This window comes from Phascolarctos cinereus, unplaced genomic scaffold (genome assembly GCF_003287225.1).
Source record: "Phascolarctos cinereus isolate Bilbo 61053 unplaced genomic scaffold, phaCin_HiC Scaffold_5;HRSCAF=322, whole genome shotgun sequence".
NCBI classification, from domain to species: domain Eukaryota; kingdom Metazoa; phylum Chordata; class Mammalia; order Diprotodontia; family Phascolarctidae; genus Phascolarctos; species Phascolarctos cinereus.
The window spans coordinates 234,004,693-234,026,799 of record NW_027555958.1 but is presented as its reverse complement, the minus strand read 5'-3'; the positions used below and the strand labels follow the sequence as shown (position 1 = coordinate 234,026,799).

The window sequence follows — 22,107 nt, the reverse complement described above, 5'->3', positions numbered from 1 at the left end:
TTGCAGCAACTTATCACAAGAATAATACACTATGACCAGGTAGGATTTATACCAGGAATGCAGGGTTGGTTCAATATTAGGAAAACTATCAGCATCATTGAGCATATCAACACCAAAACCAACAGAAACCACATGATCATCTCAATAGATGCAGAAAAAGCTTTTGATAAAATACAACACCCATTCCTATTAAAAACACTAGAAAGCATAGGTATAAATGGAGTCTTCCTTAAAATAATAAATAGCATATCTAAAACCTTCAGCAAGCATTATATGTAATGGGGACAGGCTAGAAGCATTTCCAATAAGATCGGGGTGAAACAAGGATGTCCATTATCACCACTGTTATTCAATATTGTACTGGAAACTTAGCTTTAGCAATAAGAGAAGAAAAAGAAATTGAAGGCATTAGAATAGGCAAAGAAGAAACAAAGCTATCACTCTTTGCAGATGACATGATGATATACTTAGAGAATCCTAGAGAATCAAGTAAAAAACTACTTGAAATAATAAACAACTTTAGCAAAGTTGCAGGCTATAAAATAAACCCACATAAATCATCAGCATTTCTATATATTACCAACAAAGCCCAACAGCAAGAGATAGAAAGAGAAATCCCATTTAAACTTACTGTAGACATTATAAAATATTTAGGAGTCTACCTCCCGAAACAAACCCAGGAACTCTATGAACACAATTACAAAACACTTTTCACACAAATAAAATCAGATCTAAATAATTGGAAAAACATCAGTTGCTCATGGGTAGGCCGAGCTAATATAATAAAAATGACAATCCTACCTAAGCTAATTTACTTATTCAGTGCCATACCAATCAAACTACCAAAAATTATTTTATAGAGTTAGAAAAAATAATAACAAGATTCATTTGGAAAAACTAAAAGTCCAGAATATCAAAGGAACTAATGAAAAGAAATGCAGGGGAAGGTGGCCTAGCAATTCCAGATCTTAAATTGTATTATAAAGCAGCAATCATCAAAACTGCTTGGTACTGGCTAAGAAATAGGGAGGTGGATCAGTGGAATAGGTTAAATATGCAAGACACAGTAGTCAATGACTATAGTAATCTATTATTTGATAAACCCAAAGACCCCAGCTTCTGGGATAAGAACCCACTCTTTGAAAAAAACTGCTGGGAAAACTGGAAAAGAGTATGGCAGAAACTAGGCATAGACCCAAATCTCACACCATATACCAAAATAAAGTCAAAATGGGTTCATGACTTAGATATAAAGGCTGATACCATAAGTAAACTGGGAGAACAAGGAATAGTTTACCTATCAGATCTATGGAGAACAGAAGAATTCATGACCAAACAGGAGATAGAGAACATTATGAAAAGCAAAATGGATAATTTTGATTACATTAAATTGAAAAGTTTTTGCACAAACAAAGCCAATGCAACTAAGATTAGAAGGAAGTAGAAAATTGGGAAAGAATTTTTACAACCAGTCTCTCTGATAAAGGCCTCATTTCTAAAATATATAGAGAATTAAGACAAATTTATAAGAACACAAGCCATTCCCCAATTGATAAATGGTCAAAGGATATGAACAGACAGTTCTCAGATGAAGAAATTAAAGCCATCTATAGTCATATGAAAAAATGCTCTAAATCGTTATTGATTAGAGAAATGCAAATCAAAACAACTCTGAGGTACCACATCACACCTATCAGATTGGCCAACATGACAAAACAGGAAAATGATAAATGTTGGAGAAGATGTGGGAAAATTGGAACACTAATACATTGTTGGTGGAGTTGTGAAATGATCCAACCATTTTGGAGAACAATTTGGAACTATGCCCAAAGGGCTACAAAAATGTGCATACCCTTTGATCCAGCAATAGCACTTCTAGGGCTATAGCCCAAAGAGGTCAAACAAATGGGAAAAGGACCCACGTATACAAAAATATTCATAGCAGCTCTTTTTTTGTGGTGGCAAAGAATTGGAAATTGAGAGGATGCCCATCAATTGGGGAATGGCTGAGCAAGTTGTGGTATATGAATGTAATGGAATACTATTGTGCTATAAGAAATGATGAACAGGCTGACTTCAGAAAAACCTGGAAAGACTTATATGATCTGATGCTGAGTGAAGTGAGCAGAACCAAGAGGACTTTGTACACAATAACAGCCACGTTATGCGATGACTAATATTGTTAAACTGAACCCTTCTCACCATTACAAGGATCTAAGACATCTCCAGGGGCCTCAGGATGGAAAATGCTTTCCAAAGAAAGAACTATGGAAGTCGAACCGCTATCACTTATTTTTACATTCTGTTGAGTTTTGCTTCATCTTTCTGATGGTTTCTCCTATTGGTTTTAATTTTTACTTACAACTTCACTAATGTGAAAATGTGTTTAATAGGAATGTAAATGTAAAGCCTATATCAGTGTGTGTTGTCTTCGGTGGGGGAGGAAGGGGGAGAAAAATTTTCAACTCAAAGCATATGGAAGTGATTGTTGATAAATCAAAATAAATTAATAAAATTTAAAAAAAAAAAAGAAAAGTGCTTAGCAGTGTGTCTGGCACATATTAGACACTACACAAATCCTTATTCCCTTCCCAAGGAGACTACAGAATGTATTACTAAGGTTATGCACTATGACCAGTACAAATTTATACCAAAAATGCAGGGCTCATTCAATATTGGGAAAACTGTAAATACAAATGACCATTTTAATAACAAGAACAACTAAAATCATAAGATTATATCAATTGATTCAGAAAAAAAACTTTTAGGAACATACAATACCCATTCCTACTTAAAAAAAAAAAAACTAAAAAGCACAAGAATAAATGGGTTCTTACTTAATATGATAAGTAGTGTCTGTCTAAAACAAAGAGACATTATTATATGTCATGGGAATAAACTAGAAGCCTTTCCAGAAAGATTGGGCATAAAGCAAGGATGTCCATTATCACCATTACTATTCAATGTATCTATAGTCATAAGATAATTGAGGACATGAACATAGTCAAAGAGGAAATAAAATTATTATTCTTTTCATATAATGTAATGATTTACTTAGAGAACACTCAAGTCAACTAAAGAAACTATTTGAAAAAAACTAACAACTGCAGCAAAGTTGCAGGACATAAAATAAATCACTATCACAAATCACTAGCACTTCTATGTATTACCAACAAAATTCACCAAGAAGAGATAGAAAGAAAAACTCCATTTAAAATAATTACAGAAAATATAAAATACTTGAGAATTTGCCTGTCAAAATACACAAGAGCTATATAAACACAATTATAAAAGATTTTTTACACAAATAAAAATAAATTTAAATAATTAGAGAAATATTAATTGTTTCGAGATAAGCTGATCCAATATAATAAAAATGATCTTACATAAATTAACTTACTCAATACTATACCAAACAAAAAGACAAAGAATTAGTTTATAAAACTAGGAAAAATAATAAAATTCATCTGGAAGATCAAAATGTCACAAATATCAAGAAAATTAATTGGGGAGAGGGGGGAGTGGGAAATAAGAGGCCTAGTAGTGTCAGATCTGAAACCATACTACAAAGTGGTAATTATCAATTAACAATGGGATATTGGGGAAGAAATATGTTGATTAGTAAAAAACACTTATGTACATGTTGTACATAATACATAGCAACAATCAATGTAGCCTATTGCTTGATGAACCTGAGGATCCCAATTTTGGGGCAAGAACTCACTATGAAATACTAACTATTAGGAAAACTAGAAAGCATTCTAAAAGAAAATAGTTATAGACCGACATTTCACATTGCATATCAAGATAAACTCCAAATGGGTGTATGACTTATTCATAAAAAGTAACATAAACAAATTAGAGGAAATCATCTGAATAGGAGAAGAGTTCATGACCAAACAAAAGATAGAGAGAACCACAAAAGATAAAATATTTTTTTTTATACACACAAAACCAATGTAGCTAAAATTAGAACAGAAGCGGCTAAATGGGGGACAAGGGCAATCTGTGTAGTAAGTTTCTCTGATAAAGGACTCATTTCTTTTTTAATGGTAATGATTTATTTTTATGATTATATTATGCATGTATGTTATATATGTGATTATATATTTTTAGATTTCAATTTTTTACTAGTTGTTAATTTTTAAACAGCAGGTTTTTTTTTTAAATTTCGAGTTCCAAATCCTCTCTCTCCCCACCAATTGAGAAGGCAAGCAATCTGATATCCATTATACACGTGAAGTCATGCAAAACATATTTCTATATTATGTTGCAAAAAAAAAAAAGGCAAGAATGTAAAGGAAGTGAAAATATGCTTCAATAAGCACTCAGAGTTCCTCAGTTCTCTCTCTTCATCATAAATTCTTTGGAATTTCATGGATCATTGCATTGATCAGAGTACCTGGAGTTTTTTTACAGGAGATCAACATTACAATATTACTATTACTGTATAAATTGCATTCCTGGGTATGCTCACTTCATTTGCATCAATTCATATAAGTCCTCTCAGGTTTTTCTGATACCATTCCCCTCATCATTTCTTGTAGCACAATAGTATTCCATCACAATCATATACCACAACTTGTTCAGTCATTCCCCAATTGATGGGCAATGTCTCAATTTCCAATTCTTTGCCATCATAAAAAGAGCTATTATAAATATTTTTTGCATAGTTAGGTTCTTTTCCTTTTCCTTTGATCTCTTTGGGATACAGATCTAATAGCAATATTGCTAGGTCAAAAGGTGCCCGTAATTTGCTGTGCCCTTTGGGCATATGTTCCAAACTGTTCTCCAAAGTGGTTGGACCAGTTTGCAAGTTCACCAACAGTACATTTGTGTACCTGTTTTCCTATATCCCTTCCAGCATTTATCTTTTTCCTTTTCTGTCATGTTAGCCAATGTGATAGGTATGAGGTGGTGTCTTGGAATTATTTTGATTTTCATTTCTCTAGTTATTAATTATTTAGAACATTTCATATGACTATTGACAACTTTGATTTCTTCTTATGAAAATGGCTCATAACCTTTAACCATTTTATTAGTTGGGGAATGGCTGTCATTTTTTATAAATTTGGGTCAGTTCCTTATATATTTGGGAAAAGAGATTTTTGTCAGAGAAATTTGCTATAAAAAATTTCCCCCAGCTTTCTGCTTTCATTCCATTTTTCACTGCATTGGTTTTGTTTATGAACAACTACTTTCTTTCAGTCTATTTTCCAGTTTTCACAGTAATTTTTGTTCAATAGTGAGTTTTTGCCACAAAAACTTGGATATATGAGTTTATCAGAAACCAGATTACTATGCCAGTTACTACTATGTATTGTGTTCTCAATCTATTCCAAAGATCAACCACTCTATTTCTTATCCCGTAACAGTTTGTTTCGGTGATTACCACTTTGTAATATAATTTGAAGTCTGCTACTGCTAGACTTCCTTCACTTTTCACTCTATCAGTTACCTTAATATGTTTATCTTTTGTTCTTCTAGATGAATTTTGTTGGATGGTTTTCTAGATCTATATAATAATTCACTGGTAGTTTGAATGTTATGGCATTGAATAAATAAATTAATTTAGGTAGAACTGTCATTTTTATTATATTGGCTCAGCCCACCAATGAGCAATTAATATTTCTGATGTTTATGTGGGCTTGCTTTACATCCTACAACTTTGCAAAAGTTAATTGTGTCAGCTAATTTTTAGTCAACTAAGGTTCTCTAAGTATACCAACATATCATCTCTGAGGAGTAATAGCTTTATTTTTTCATGGCCTTTTCTTATTACTTTAATTTTTTTTTCTTATCTTATTGCCATAGCTAGTATTTCTAGTACAATATTGAATAACGGTGGTGATAGTGGACATCCTTGCTTCACCCTTGCTATTACTGTGAAGGCTTCTAGTTTGTCTCCATTACAGGGAATTATTGTTCTTGGTTTTAGACTGATACTACTTACAGGTCTCATTTCTAAGAAACATAGGCAACTGAGTCATATTTATGCAAATAAAAGTTATTCTTCAATTGACAAATGGTTATGAAAAGAAAGTTTTCAGAGAAAAAAATTTAATCCACCGATAGACATTTGAAAAAATACTCTAACTCAGTAGCGTCAAACTCAAATAGAAATAAGGGCCACTAAATTATACATAAAGATCCTTGTGGGTGCATATTGACTTAGAAAAATCACAAATGAATATTACCTATGTCCTATTACAGTTTTATTTATTTTGTTAAATATTTCCTATTTACATTTTGATCTGGTTCAAGTTGTACTGTAGAGTTGTGTAGACTTCAGTGTGGCCCTCAGAAAGTGGTTTTGACACCTCTGCTCTAAATCACTAACAATTAGAGAAATGTAAATTAAAACAACTCTGACTTTCCCCTTATACCCATCAGTTTGGAAAAGTTGACAAATGCTAAATAACAGATGCTGGAAAGGGTATAAGAAAACAAATATGTTAATACAGTGTTGGTAAATCTGTGAACCAGTTCAACCATTCTGGAAAGCAATTTGAAGTATGCCCAAATATTATTAAACTGTGCCTGCCTCTTGATCTGAGTGATACTATTACCAGATAGCCCCAAAGAAATCCAAAAAAAGAAGAAAAGGACTCATTTGTACAAAAATATTCATGCAGCTCTTTTTGTGGTGGCAAGAATTAGAAATAGAGAGTGCCCATCATTTAGAGAGTTAATGAGCAAGTTATAATATATAAATATGATGGAATACTATAGTACTATAAGAAATGATTAAAGGGATAGCTTCAGAAAAACTTAGGAAGGCTTTTATGAACTGATACAAAATTAAGTAAGTAGAATGAGGAGAAAAATTTCTACTTAACAACAATACTATAAAGATAATCTCAGGAAAGATTCAGGAATTCAGATCAACAAAATAACCAGCTACCATTCCAGAGGGCTGATGACAAAATATAGGACATGGCCAACCAAAAAATTTGTTTTACTTGTCAATACATATGTATTACAGAGATTTTGCTTACACATTCAATGCAAGAGAATTGTAGGAAGAAAATTATTTCATAATTTGAAAAAAAATCCTAAATGTTAATTTCCTCAGCCACCAAGAGGTCAGGTGATTTCCCCACAACAACATGACCGTCATTTGTTAAAGGTTCAAGATGAACAGAGACAAGTTTTTTTTTTATCTACTATGCCACACACTCATACTCACTGACATTTTCATATAAAGTTTACATTTACTCACAGTTATAACTTCCTTCAAATTTTCAAACCTTACTATGTTTGCATGTCAAAAACTGCTTTAAGACTACCACATTTTCCAGCATATTCTTGACATCTCTTTTTAAAAATGCTTAGCTATAAAACTGAATTTGGAATAAATTTCAAGTGAATTTTGTCATAAAATTTAAAGAGTTTCATGTATTTTCTGCACATTTTTAGCTGTATGTAAAAACTCATCTCCTTGTCACTATAGTGTTAAATCTCAACAATAATATTTCTAGGTTAGTTAAATTTAGGGATGATTCTTGTTGGCATCCTAAAAATTCTGTCATTTTAGCCATCTGTCCTCTTTTTCAATATTTCTAGAAATTTTCCTGGCACTGTTTCTGGAAATATGGTGATCAGATTCTTCTTTGCCATTTTTAGGAAGCCCACTCATTCTTAAATTTTCTTTTTTTTTTTTGCTCTGCCCTTGAAAATCATCATTTTTATTTGTATAAATTACAAATATTTTTCAAACTGTGCAATTTTAGGGAAATTTTTTCATGTTTCTGTGATTTTATCCTCACATGAAATAACTCTCTTTTTTAGTCCTTTGTCTTATTTTTCCTCAGATATTTCCTTAAAATTGTTTCATCATATCGTCTTGTGAATTCTTGGACTTTCTCAGTCTATAGTATATAGTATAGGGAGTATTGCTGAAGAAGAGGAGGACAAATCACAGACAGGAAAGGAAAGGAGGAAGATGTTTGTATATTTGTTAAAATTTTAAATTATTTTTTCCTACAAACAAGTCATTTTTTTCTAATGTTTTTAAGAAGTCAAGCATGTAATATCTTTTTTCTTTCTCAAGTATTGATTTTTTTAACTTTCTAATTCTGAAATTTAATAAGTACATGGCTTGGGAAATTGTAATTAGTATTTTTCTATGCTAGAATTCTATATATTACCTTCACTTATAGAATTTTTCCTTTCTTATCTGCTCTGGAAAGTCTTATATAAATAGGCCTTCCAGTAGTTTTTAAGTTCTGTTACATTCTGGGTTTGTTCTTCGATTTTGGTATTGCTTGACAATTTGTTAACTGACCATTTAGAGAGGCACTGTGTCAGAGTGAATAGAGTGCTGCCCTCAGGTTTCACAAGACCTGGGTTCAAAATCCACATCTGGAAAAACTGGCTGTATGTGATGCCGAGTCCATTTACTTATCCTTTCAGTGTCCAGGCAATTCTCTAAGTCTGTAAGTTGCAGAACAACTGCTGATTGATTTTCATTGGTAGATGGAGTTTCCTCCCTGGGAGATCCTAACACCAAAGAAATCACAGGACCAGAACGTTCCCTCCTCCTGACCCTCCCTCCCGGCAAAAAAAAAAAAATGTGCCAAGCACTGTTCCAAGTGCTAAGCAGACAAAGACAGAAATAAAAGTGTTTTCCCTTAAGGAACTTATATGCATTTTTATGTGTAGATAGACAGACAGACAGACAGACAGATAGATAGATAGATAGATAGATAGATAGATAGATAGATAGATAGATAGAAAAACAAATAAACAAATGCAAAATATATGCAAAGTATGTTTTGGAGGCAGGAGAGGCACTAGCTTTTGGTGGAACGATATCAGGAAAAGCCCTTAAAGGAGCAGCTGGTGTTTGAGTTGAACTTTAAAGGATCCTAGACATGCTAAGAGGCAGAAGTGAAGGAGGGAGCACATTTTAGGCATGAGATAAAGGCTGTACAAAGGCATGGAGATAGAAGATGGAAAGGCATGTGTTAAGACAACAGAAAAATCCAGATTGGCTTGACTGTAGACTTCATGAAGGAGAAGAATTTGTAATAGGCCTGGAAAGGTAGGTTGAACCAGGTGGTGAAGGGCTTTAATACCAGTTCATTCTCTTATCTGTTAAACCTGTTGATGCTTTTAAATATTGCTACTTTCTATGTCCCCTAATTGTTCCATTTTCTTTTTTTTTTTTTTGCTTCTTATCTTTCAGGATGTCTTTAATATATTATCTAATTCATCTTATTCTTTGGTATTATGTCAAACATATCCATCTGTTTTTCAGTTTGTATTTCAGAGGAAATTTTATGCCTTGGATCTTATTTTAGTATAGAATTCTTTTTGTGCCATATTTTTTCTTAGCTTTTATTAGTATTGCCAATTAGATATGGCAGTGGCTGTGGCTACAAGTTTGGGAAAAGTGTACTGGGTGGCAGTTGGAGCTGAGAATGCAGAAGAAGTTTTAGCATCAGGGAGAAGGGACCTAGGTGACCTTCTTTGGACTTGGAAGTAACAGCTACAAATACAAGAATCTAAGAAAGCTCCAGTCTTAAGGTCAGGAACTTAAAGTGATAATAATGGATGTGGACAGTGTTTGTGGTTGTCTAAATGTATCTGGTGCCTGAAACTATGGAAGTGGGTGGTCAACCTAACAGCTATGGGAGGCCACAGCTGTAGAGAAGAGCAATCAGCTTAATGGCTCCTAGAATCTGGAACTTTGGTGTAGAAACCCACATAGCTCCATAAATGTCAGATTCCAGAGCTCCAGAAGCTTAAAATTAACTTGAGATGAGCACTAAGGTTGTGGTGATGGGTGGTGGGTCTGGTGGCTGCTGTATTATAAAGCTGTGGTTATGAGCTGCAATGGTCTAATATGCAAAGGTGGGAAAATGGGAGACTAGAAATAGGTGTAAGGTATAGGTCAGGGCAAAGTCACCCGTGGTAGCTCAAGGGTAGGAAGGGATCTAACGTCAAAGGTTTGGGGGATCTAAAATTAAGAGTTGGAAGATGGAGGATTTCCATTAAGTGGCCTCAATGCTTAGTTGACTGGATTGGGTTTGAGGATGAACAGCTGCCTTGTTAGGTGAAAGAATGGCCCCCCCTGAGCCATATAGGTGGGAGAAATGCACCAGAACAGAAATGAGTCAATGAAGGCTTGAATGCTGCAAGATAACTGTATCAATAAGACGCTGAAGCAGCAATGTCTCTCCTTACTCTAAATTTCCCAATTTACTTTTTCCTCCATTTCAAAGTTGCGCATTTTTGCCTTTAAGGGAATTTCTATATCACTGAAGAGATTTTAATAACACTGGATCCCCAAAATTCTTTTATCTGTGGGTCCTCCTCACTTGGAAATTTGACATTTATTTCTTGCTATCTTCATATTGTTTAAATAAACTTGATCTAGTTAGCTTCTTGTATCTTTTTGCTCATTTCCCACTCAACCACATTCCTTTAGACTTCTCCATAATGTCAATAAGCAATGAGCTGTCTTTCTTTTTTATATTTGTATCTCTAGCACTTAGCACAGTATCTGGCACATTGTAAGTGCTTAATAAATGTTTATTGACTAACTATTATCTTTGAAAAAACAGACTCAGTAACGATGTGGAGATGAAAACCAGTTTCAAGGGAATGAGATAGGAGTATAGGTGATAGGGCAGTAAGGATAGCAAATATAGACTATTCTACTAATAGCTTGATAGCAAGAAGAAGAAGAGGTAAATTGATAGCTTGGAGGGACTAATACTGTTATGGGAAGGGTTTTTTGTTTTGTTTTGCTTTAGAATAAGAGACATCTGAGTATGGTCCTAATAAACTGGAGGGGGGTGGGGGAGGATGGAGGAGGAAGGAGTGGCAGTAGAGAGGGAGAGATTTAACCCAGAAGAGACAGAAGGAAAGATTAATAAAGGCTATCCCTGAAATAAACAGAAAGGAATGGGATTGAGTGCATATGAGTACAGGGATTATTTGTGGAATGAATAGCTACCACCTCTTCAGAAAGAGGTAGGAAAATAAGATAGATAAAGATAGAGGTTTTGTGGTAAAGAGGGAAGTAAAAGGGCTATGATTTTCTCAGTGAAATAGGAGGCAAGGTAATATACTAAGGTTTTGAACAGGGATGAGAAAAGAAGAATGTTAAGCTACAGGAATTTTAGAAATAATGCTTTGGGCAATATAATAGGGAATTGAGTAAAAGATATAAGTTTTCTGAGTTACAGTGAAGACTCAGCTGAAGTTTTATAACAGCAACAACATACAATGAACAAAATCAGCTATTTTGTGACATTATTTAGTGGTACTGAGCATCCTGGAAGCTAATAGTAGTGGTTTTACACAACTGGGAATTGTCAGAGTAGAAATAGTAGAAAGTTAGGGGGACAAGGGATTTTAGGTAATAGTAAACATATCTGTGTTATAGCTGACTCAGGAATACAGGCTGAACTGTAGGGAAATGAGAGAAGTAAAGTAATAGTGATTGGCTGACAGAAACAAGAGGGCTTGAGGACCTGAAAATCATAAGGTTAAAGACTAGGTTCAGGATGAGTGAAGGGAAATAAAATAGTTCAAAAAGAAATCAAATTATGGGTTATGGAAGATTGTGGAAAGAAGATTGAAGGAGAATCTCAGCATCCAAAATAGGAAGTGTGTATTAATAATAACAACAATAATAATTGTATTCATATAGCATGATAAAGTTTGCAGAACACTTTACAAATATGATCTCATTTTATCAAATAATGACATAATCTAGAATGTGGCCATATTTGTGTGTGACTGAAGTGAAGTAGAATGCATTAAATATTAAATGTGAGGTTCTGGGTCACATGAGCAAAAAGATGACAAACTGGACTTTTATCTAATTACCAAGACCTCTCAAACCTATCTGAGAGAGAAATTATGCACCAAATATAAAAGAACTTCATCTGGCTGCATAGTCTAGGGCACTTAGAATCCAAAAGGAGGTTAAAAACAAAATAGAAACTGATGCTCACTGATCCTAAGATCAATCAGCACCCCTCCCCCACCCACAATGCTACCAGTAACAAGTTTGCATTAGCAAATCCAAGGATACAGTACAGGCTTACATCAAGACCCAACCCTTCACCCTGGCTCCTCTTCCCTCTTTCTAGTGCCATCCAGACCTCAGTTCCAGGTTGCAAAAGTTTCCTTGGGTCTTGACAGCCATTTTGTCCAGAGCCCTTCAGGAACAAAAGTCTGCCAGGAGCTGCAACCTGCAAGCACCAGTTCTGCAAAGCTCTGAGCTGCTTGTACTGGGGAAAGTGGGCTCTGAACTGCTAGTGCCAGACCAGAGAACTGAGGAACAGAGGAAGTAGGACAGGTCACCAGGACAAGAAACCATAAGTGTGGGTAGGTGTGTGGTTCTCCACCAAGCCTGAGAGAAAGAGCTTAGCACCCAGATGGGGCCATTCCGACTACTCAAAAGGGAGACAGGGCAAAGATCTGGGCTGGCAAACTGTTAATTGCTCAATGGGGTGGTGGGGAGGGAAGCTGAGACACTCTGGATCCAGTCCCTAAGAAAACCATAATCAGAGGAGAAGGAATCAGGAAGTGAGCAATAAGGAAAATAAAAGGAGGGAGTGAGTTGAAAATACTAAATATTTCAGGAAAATTCAAAGACCTTGAACATAAACAGATAAATCAATAGGAAAAAAAAACAACACAGGAAAATATGGTCCACTTAATGAGTTTCAAGCATATATGAAGAAATACTGCAAAATAAAGTAAAATGAACCAGCATTTAATAAGGCAGAAGATCCTATGGAATTCAGGGATATTATGGTATAACAACACATTCCTGAGTGGCTTAAAAGAGAAATGAGAATTATGTGAGCAGAATTCATGTCCCGAACAGCAAAAAAGTGACCAGAATTGAAAAACTTGAATCTACAATGGCAAGCCTCACAAAAAAAAAAAAAAAGAGTGAGAAAGAACAATAGATTGGGAATGCAAATATACAGAAATGAAGGATAACTTAGAAGATATAAAAAAAAAGTAAGATAGCTAGGTGGTGCAGTGGATAGAGCAACAGCTCTGGAGTCAGAAGGACCTGAGTTCAAATCTGGCCTCACATTATTAGGGTAGGTGGAGAGAAAATATATATAGATAGATAGATAGATAGATAGATAGATAGATAGATAGATAGATATAGATATATAGACAGAGGGCACAGGCTGAATTGATCAGGAAGGGATGATATCTACAAAAATGAAAATTAAGGAGTGAGAAAGGAATGTACTGGGAGAAAGAGAAAGGGGGAGGTAGAATGGGGTAAATTATCTCACATGAAAGAGGCAAGAAAAAGCTTTTACAGTGGAGGGGAAGAAGGGGGAGGTGAGAAGGAATGAGTGAACTTTACTGTCATTGGATTTGGCTTAAGGAGGGAATAACATGCATACCCAATTGGGTATGGAAATCTATTTTACCCTAAAGGAAAGTAGGGGGAAGGGGATAAGAGAGAGAGGGGTGATAGAAGAGAGGGCAGATTGGAGAAGGGGGTAATCAGAAGCAAACACTTTTGAGGAGGGACAGGGACAAAAGAGAAAATAAAGTAAATGGAGGCCAGGATAGGATGGAGGGAATTATAGTCTTTCACAAGGTTACTATTATGGAAGTGTTTTGCATGACTGCACGTGTGTAGCCTATGTCAAATTGCTTGCCTTCTCAATGAGGGTGAGTGGAGAGGGAGGAGGGGAGACAATTTGGAACTCAAAGTTTTAGAAACAAATGTTAGAAATTGTATTTACATGCAACTGGGAAATAAGATACACAGGCAAAGGGATATAGAAATCTATCCTGCCCTACAGGAAAATAGAAGTGGGAGGGGATAAGAGAGGGGTGGGGTATAATAGAAGAGAGAACAGATTGAGTGAAGGGGGAATCAGAATGCAGGCCATCATGGGGTGGGGGGGGAGGGACAGATGGGGAGAAACCTTGGAACTCAAAATCTTGTGGAAGTGCATGTTGAAAACTAAAAATAAATAAATAAACAAACAAACAAATAAATAAATAAATAAGTAAGTAAGTAAGTAAATAAATGAATGAATGAATGAATAAATAAATAGATAGATGGGTAGATAGATAATAAATAAATAAATAGATAAATGAATGAATGAATAAATAAATAAATAAATACATAAATAAATACATAAAAGTAAAAAGAAAAAGTACTTTAGAAGCAACACAAAGGCATTTTGAAATGAATCATGGGAGGAACAAGGTAAGGGGCCTTATAACAGAATGACTTGAAATGATCAAGCATTATAAAAATGTAAGTTTAATAAAATAATACTACATATTTATAGTAAATTATAACTATTGACAGTAAACATTTTAACAATGTGCTGGTAAGATATAATTAAAAGTGGGAATATAGTGGATGTAGGAATATCCTTGGAGATAGAGCTCATTCCACTGTATCCTTCTGCCCAATGGGATCCAGGTATTGTATCTAATGATTTGAATGTTTCAAATTTTTTTGTTGCTGTTTGCTTATATAAATTCTTTAAAGTAAGCTTGTTGAAGGATGACAATGGTTGGTTTAAAAGAATATACATAATAATTTCTTGTTTGTTAAAAAAAAATCTGGCCTCAGATACTTAACACTTAACTAGCTGTGTGATCCTGGGCAAGTCACTTAACCCCATTTCGTAGCAAAAAAAACAAAAACAAACAAAAAAAACAGTAACATTAAAATATTCCATGCAATAAAGCTGAAATGTCTCATTTTATTCCAACAAGAAACATGAATTAATAGGGGACTTAGCTTGAGTCAGGCCCAACACAAAAAAAAAAAATAGGTGTAATTGTCCAAGAGTGTAAGATAATGAGCATGCTGAAGTGGAGGCTAGGCAGTGCAGATAAAGGCAAGCCTGGATTAGCCTTTATGTTTCTAGCAGTGCTTTTGGTTAGGCCTCTAGTGGGGATGGTTGCTTACTGTGTGGCACCTCCCACTCCTGGGATATTAGAGAATAAACTGTCTGTGGCCATTTAACAAAGAGGGATAGATGTGAATATGCTCTGTGTCCTGAAGAACTATACCCTGCAGATAATTGTGGTAAACTATCTTTTAGGCCCCTTGGCTATTGTCTCCCAAGGACTTCCAGCTTGGTGATTTAAACCTCCTCTTAGTTCTACTCAGACCCCTTCAGCTCAGTTAACCTACAAAGCAGCCAAGAGGAATTGAATTGGGGGAGGGGAGCTTGATGGTGATTTTTTTTTCCCCATCAGTAAAAAGAATAAAAATAAAAAGACAAATATTAAAGGCTGAGATGTGCCCTTCCCTTGCTAGGACTCCATGCCTTTTATTACTAATAACTATTATCACCCAATTGTCTACTGAAAGAAGATTCCTCCCAGCTTTAAGGAAGTCATATTTGTGTGTGAACTGGGAAAGAGCTGCTTGGTTTTGAATGACTTTTTGGAAATGACAGAGAGCTGAACAAGCAATCCTGTTCTATAATTGCATTTAAACATAGCCAAGCAATTGATGGATGGCATAAGGGCACTAACCATAAGAGAATGCAAACTAATGCAGATTCTGAGAATTTTAGAATCATCTAACAGCTGGGCTGAAAGAATCATTTGAGTTTTGTGTATTTGCTTGTTTTAAATTTGTGAGAAGACAATCACAATGTTGTCACATGATGTTTGTTGTGATTATTTGGTACAAATATTTGGGTTACCACAAAAAAGGGCTGCTATCAATATTTTATACATAGGAGACCTTTTTTCTTGCTCTGATATCTCTTGAGTATAAGCCCAACAGTGGTCAAAGGGAAGCTCTTTTTGTGGTAGGGAAACAAACAAACAAAAAAAAAGATTTGAAACCAAGGAAATGCCCATCAATTGAGGAATGACTGAATATGTAGTGGTATGTGAATGTGATGGAATACTAATATGCTATAAGAAATGGAGAAACAGATGATTTTAAAAAAAACATAAAAAGATTTCTATGAACTGATGCAAAGTGAGGTGAGCAGAACATTATAAAGGTGGTGCAGTAGATAGAGTGCTGGGACTGGAGTCTGCAAGTCTCATCTTTATGAGTTCAAATCCCACCTCAGACATTTACTAGCTGTGTGATCCCAAGCCAGTCACTTACCCCTGTTTACCTCAGTTCCCCAACTGTAAAATGAGCTGGAGAAGGAAATGGCAAGTCATTCTAGCATCTTTGCCCAAGAAAACCCCAAAGAAGGTCACAAAGAGTTGGACACAACTGGAAAATGACTGAACAACATCAATATTATAAAAATAAACAATTTTGGAAACTTGTATAAACTGATAAAGAATAAAATGAACAGAACCAGGAAAACAATTGATACAATGAAAACACTATAAAAAGAAATATCTTTAAAAGCTATGAGAACTATAATCAAAACAATTTCATTCATAATTCCAAAGGACCAGTGATAAAACAGGCCATCCATTACTGAGAGGTGATGAATTTAGGATGCAAAATGACACAAATATTTTTGTATGTGGCCATTGAGTAAATTTGTTTTGCTTAAATATGCAAATTGTCACATGAAATTTTTCTTTTTTTTTTTTAATGAGGGAGGTGATGGGAAGGAGAAAAAAAGAGATTTCTGTTCATTTGTTAAAAAGAGAGGTGATGAGTGGTGCAGATGTAATTGTTGAATGCACTTTCAGATGAGGTCCCTAGTATTATCAGTCTTGATTATTTTACTTTGTCACAAGAGACCTCTCACAAAGTGAGAGTGATTTGTAAATGTTTATAAATCTATAAATGTAATATAAAAACAAAACACATCAACAAAACCTTTTTTAAAAAATACTAGAAAAACTTTCTATGTAATTAAACTAGAGATATGTTCAAATTATAAGGACACAATAACAATAGGGAAAGAATACGACAGTTTACAAATTCTGTTTGACATTTGGAAAAACATTTCATTACCAGGGCCCTAATATATTATTTTATATATTTGTGTTTCAAAATCTATCTACTTAAATATACATCAAAACTCTATAATTATACTATTATAACCACAATGACTTAGTAAATAAAAATGCTTTTCCTTTTGGCTGGAAGTATTCTGAAAGCCTTGGAATAGATTATTTTTCTAGTAAATAGGAAGGGAGTAAACAGAGGTAAGAGAGCTAGAGTTACACTTACCTACAGAATGTGTTAAAAAATAAGTTTTTTTTTAAATCAAATAAATTATTTTATCTTTTTACTTAAAAAAATTAGGGGAGGCACTTGAAACAACAATGCTTTTTTTCTTTCTCCCCAAGTGTCCAAAAACATCTCTAGAATTGGAGTCGTGGACAAATGTGCCAATTGCACCCTAGCTAATTTGCTGAGAGTAAGCAGGGGTGCTACATCAGTTTAAAAGTTTCCACTCTCACGCCTGAAATGTGAATTGTGAGTTATAATTATCTCTCTCTGGAGCTTCCAGTGAGAGGAGCTTCTGCAGAGCTTAGACCCCAGGTATTCTCGTCAGCCTCCAGTGGGGGCAAACCCATAAATCTGAGACGTCAGGATCTCTTGGATACCTCATTAGAGCTTTACTGAGAGCAGAAGGAATTCCTTGCATTGGAGAGGTTGGCCACTGACAGAAAAGGGAACCCAATCTTTCAGCATTGCTTTATCTGTCTGGTATGACAGCTCCTAATTTCATCAACTGTGGTGGACCAGCCAGGGCAGGGCAGAGTCAGACCTCAATATTAGCAACACCTACAGACCTCGTGCTGAGCACAGGAGGGCAGCATTAAGGCAGATTGTAGCAACCTTCTACATGACTTGATAGACTCAGGCTTGCCAAAGCAGTGCACAGTTAGGCTTCAGCCATTGAAGCCCAATGGTGCTCAAAACTATGTCAATAGCCTGCCCTAACATAAGGCAGAAAGGCTTATGCCCTGGTGTTGGCAACTGTCCTGCTCCAGCATAAAGAAAAACTTGTGACCCAGGAGTTGCAGGCAATAGGCAGAGATAGGGTAGAGAAGAGAAGTGGGGGAGAGATGGTAGGGACAGGACCTCTGTAGGCCATTGGTTACCATAACATCCCAGTGATTGGCCGTTCTACATTGATATAGGTGCAACACCCAGTGATATTTTGTAACTCCTCCCACAGAGGGCTGGGAGGACCAAAAAGTGACATTGTTGGAAGGGAGCTTGCTTTATGAAAAGGGGGAAGTGAAAGCATCTAACTAGACTCTGCAGAAGAAGGGGGCAATCCTTTAGAGGCAACTTACTACGTAAAAATTTTGCATTTCACCACCACCACTGCCACAGGGTTCCCAGGGAGGGGGAAACCTTGGTTGATGGGCCAGGGAACATTAAGTGAAGGATGGCACAGGGCCTTATCTATGATGGTACAATACTGCCGTATGTATGGTGAGGATCTGTGACAATGCAGGAAATAACATCATCGTTAATGCGGCCCTGGCATTGCTGATAATGTTGTTGCTTGTGGTCGCCTTTTTTACATAGAAAGATTGGCTTTGAATCATAAAGATTTGGCATCACCCACCACGTGGAGCCAATAATTTAGACCCGGGAACAATTCTTCCTAGGACTCTCCCCAATTCAGTCTCTCCTGCTCAGAGCTAATACATTATTTGTTTTGTTTTGTTTTTACTGTATTTCTGTTCTAGTTTTTCTATTCTTCCTTTTGTAGAGTCATTTCAGTCATGTCTGACTCTTTGGGACCCCATTTGGTGTTTTCTTAGCAAAGATACCAGGATGTCTTGTCATTTCCTTCTCCAGCTGTAAGTCAGGTGGATTTTATCATTCTTTATATGAAAGAAACTGATCATAAGATCATGGATCTAGAGACAGAAGGGACCAGAGAGGCCTCATCTGTTCTAACCTTTCATTCAAACCTCTCATTTTTCCAACAAGCAAACTGAAGGCCAAGAAGGTTAAGTGAAGGTCACACAGGTAGTAAACATCAGGGGTAAAATTTGAACACAGGACCTCTGACTTCAGAGTCAATGCTCACTCTACTTATATTTAAATTCTTGCTAAATTTTATTTATCTCTTAATATACTGTTCTGTTTTATCTTTATGAATATATTATTTATGAGCTAGAATATGAGCAATATTAAAATAAAAAATTATCTTCTTAATTTCATTAATAGTAACTCCACTTTAATACACAAACTCATATATTACACTAAATTTTGAAAAGACTGGACATCTTTGCCCCCTTTTCACTCTGAGTCATTAGTAACAATTTTTGATTGTCCCCTTCCACATTTCTTTGCCCTATTCTTTTTTCCTACCATTCTGAATACATAAAATGATTGATTCTCAGCAAGTCCATTGAATCATTTACATCTTTCATAAATGTTCCTGAATTGCTGAGTTTCAACATCATCTTCATTGGATTTTTTTGAGCCACCCTCACGTCTTTTATTTCATTTCATAATATTTTTGCTAATTTTATTTTATTTTTTTTATTCTTTCAGTGTATTATCCATGTTTATTGGAAAATTCTACTTTGGTTTCTAGATCTTCAGCTGATAGCGTTTGAGTGTATTTCTCATATTTTCCCTTCTGTTTTTCTGTAATTGTTTTCATTATATCAGGACTTTTGTTTTTGTATTATTTAAAACAAAAAAGCAATTTGCTGTTGGGTGCTTCTTAGAGTTCTGTTTCTTTCATTTCTCTGGCTATTTTTGAAGAAGATATTGAGAAACTAGAAACTAGACTATCTTGACAACCTCTCAGTCCTCCATCTTACTCAAAGTCTCAAATTATACTTTTTAACTTCCATTCCAATGTTTTCTGCTTAAATTAAACATAGTTCCTATAATAACCTATTCATGGATTTTGCTTTTGATTTGTTCTATGTATCCTTTTCTCCTACTGTGGTAATTCTGAACATAATTAATGTTCAAAATGTTAAATTTTATTTTTTTGCCTTGATATCCCTTGAAGGGAGTTAATCTTATTCATACATAAATATTTAAACTAAATAATGCACCAAATATTTTTCTTTCTTTCAAGTTTCTGGCATATGGCTTGACCTCCTTTTTCCTAAGGTAGACATTTTACTTTGTTATTATTTCTAGTCACGTTTAGATGTCTTTCTGTTATTTTACCTGTCTGGGTACAGCTTAATCTTCCTACTTTTATTAATGCACTTTCAAAAACTCTCAAAGCCCATTCTTTTTAATCCTATTTTATTTACATTATCTTATATCTTACTTCATGATCTTCATGATTTGGGGAGTAATAAGCATATGTTTGTACACATGTATGTAAACAAACACATATTAAAGAATCTGCTATTTCTCCTCAATTTTTTGTCTTCATTTTGAGGTTTCTGTTGCTAAATTCTTCAAGATTGTGTTCGAATGATATTCTTTTGCCATTAAGCAAAATCTCAAATTTACAGAATGAATGATTTTCTGGGCTTGTTATATCCCTTGTGTCTATCTTTGCCAGTTTTGCTAGCCTTTCTTGTGTTATTGAGATGAAAACCAATGATATTCTAATGGTCATATTTTAATAGATTTCTTTTTTCTTTCTCAACATAAATATGTTTCTTCTCTGTAATTTTTAAATTTCACAATTATGTCCCTCAAGCCATGGTTTTTCTCCACTAAACCTGTACTTCCATGCCTTTCTGTGGCATGGATAATAGTTCTTGAAGACTATGCTAACCTAGCACACACTCTGATGATAATGATAATGATGATGATGATTATAATTATTATCATAATTTATAAGCATGTACTAGGTGCTCTGCTAAGCACTTTATCAATTTATCTTATTTGACCCTCACAGCAACCCTGTGAGGGAGGTGCTGCTATCATCCTCATTTTACAATTGAGGAAACCAAGTCAAACAGTAGTTAAGTGACTTATCCAGGGTCACACAGGTATTAAGTTTCTGAGGTTAGTTTTGAACTCTGGTTTTCCTGACTCCAAAACCTTTGTTAGTTCCAAAATAGCTAGAAAACTGGGGGCCTTATGATGCAGTAGGTCTATCATCCAAAGACAATGATCAGAAGAATGGTACGGAACTGTTCACTTCAAGCTTTGTCGCCACTTGAAAATTTCGGCCTCTGCAACTAGAGGAGTGGGGATCTTCATCAGCAGAGGACTCAGTGAATCTTGTGTAAACCCTCATATGGTTATCCTGAAGAAATTGCTGTGTAAGCCTTAAGGTCCAGAGTAAATGTAAGTATTATTGGAGTCTTACAATTTCATCCAGGCAATAATTTCCTGCTGTGGAAACTCCTATCACTGATGTAGATCAAAAACTATGACTCATTAGAAGAATAGACCACTCAGAGGTTTAGTGACTTGCCCAAGGTCACATCAGATATGTCATGGGTAAGACTTCCATCCTAAGTCTTTGTGACTGCAAGGCCAATTTTCTGTCAATCATTCCATGCTGCCTTTGGGGTATTATTTTTAGTATTGTTTGTTGATCTTTATTATTATGTTTTCCTTGCTTTTAATTTTCATTAATTGCTTTATATAGCAATTAATTTGTCTTTTGTCTCTTTCCATGTTTTTTTTATACTGAATTTGGTACTTCTTTTAATTTATTCAGTCGGCTTATCCAATTTAATTTTTTTTTGGTATTTAAAAAAAACTATTTCTAATAGAATTTCAGCGTGCATATCTCTTGTTTAAGTCTTTGGGCTTTTTTTTTTAACCACATGATAACTTGTAGTAATTCCTTTTTCACTTGTAATAAAGAAAAAAAGATTTAAACAAAAACAACTGACAATGCCCAGTGACAAATTCAGCATTTCTACAAACCTGAGTACAGTCTGTACCATGGGCTGGAAACCTTCTGAGGTGTTAAACCTCATTTTAATATGGGTAGAATCTAATACAGCTTTTCATGTATAGTTTCCCTAAATATGATTTATGAAACACAGCTGTCTTCCCTATTATTTCTTAGCTAGTCTGGTTCACTTTGAGTAGGCCTATATTTCTTATTTTTCCTTATTGAAAACCAATGAGGATAGAGTCTGGGTTTAACTGTAGTTAAAGGTCTAAGATGGAGCTTCCAGCTCACCCTAAGAGAAACCAAACCTCTTTTGAAGTTCATGTAAAGAATTAGGGAGAGTGGACTGACATGTTTTGTTTTGGTTTGGTTTGTTTGTTTGTTTGTTTTA

General features: G+C 35.0%; 1 long non-coding RNA gene across 1 annotated transcript in view; it reads left to right on the top strand.

Moving 5' to 3' along the window:
* The first annotated feature begins 8,668 nt into the window (after positions 1-8,668).
* LOC110217263 (uncharacterized) overlaps positions 8,669-22,107 on the top strand; it is a 31,472-nt gene continuing 18,033 nt past the window's right edge. Inside the window, exon 1 of the long non-coding RNA XR_013487531.1 lies at positions 8,669-9,050. This is a non-coding gene — a long non-coding RNA (uncharacterized LOC110217263). The remainder of the gene's footprint in view (positions 9,051-22,107) is intronic.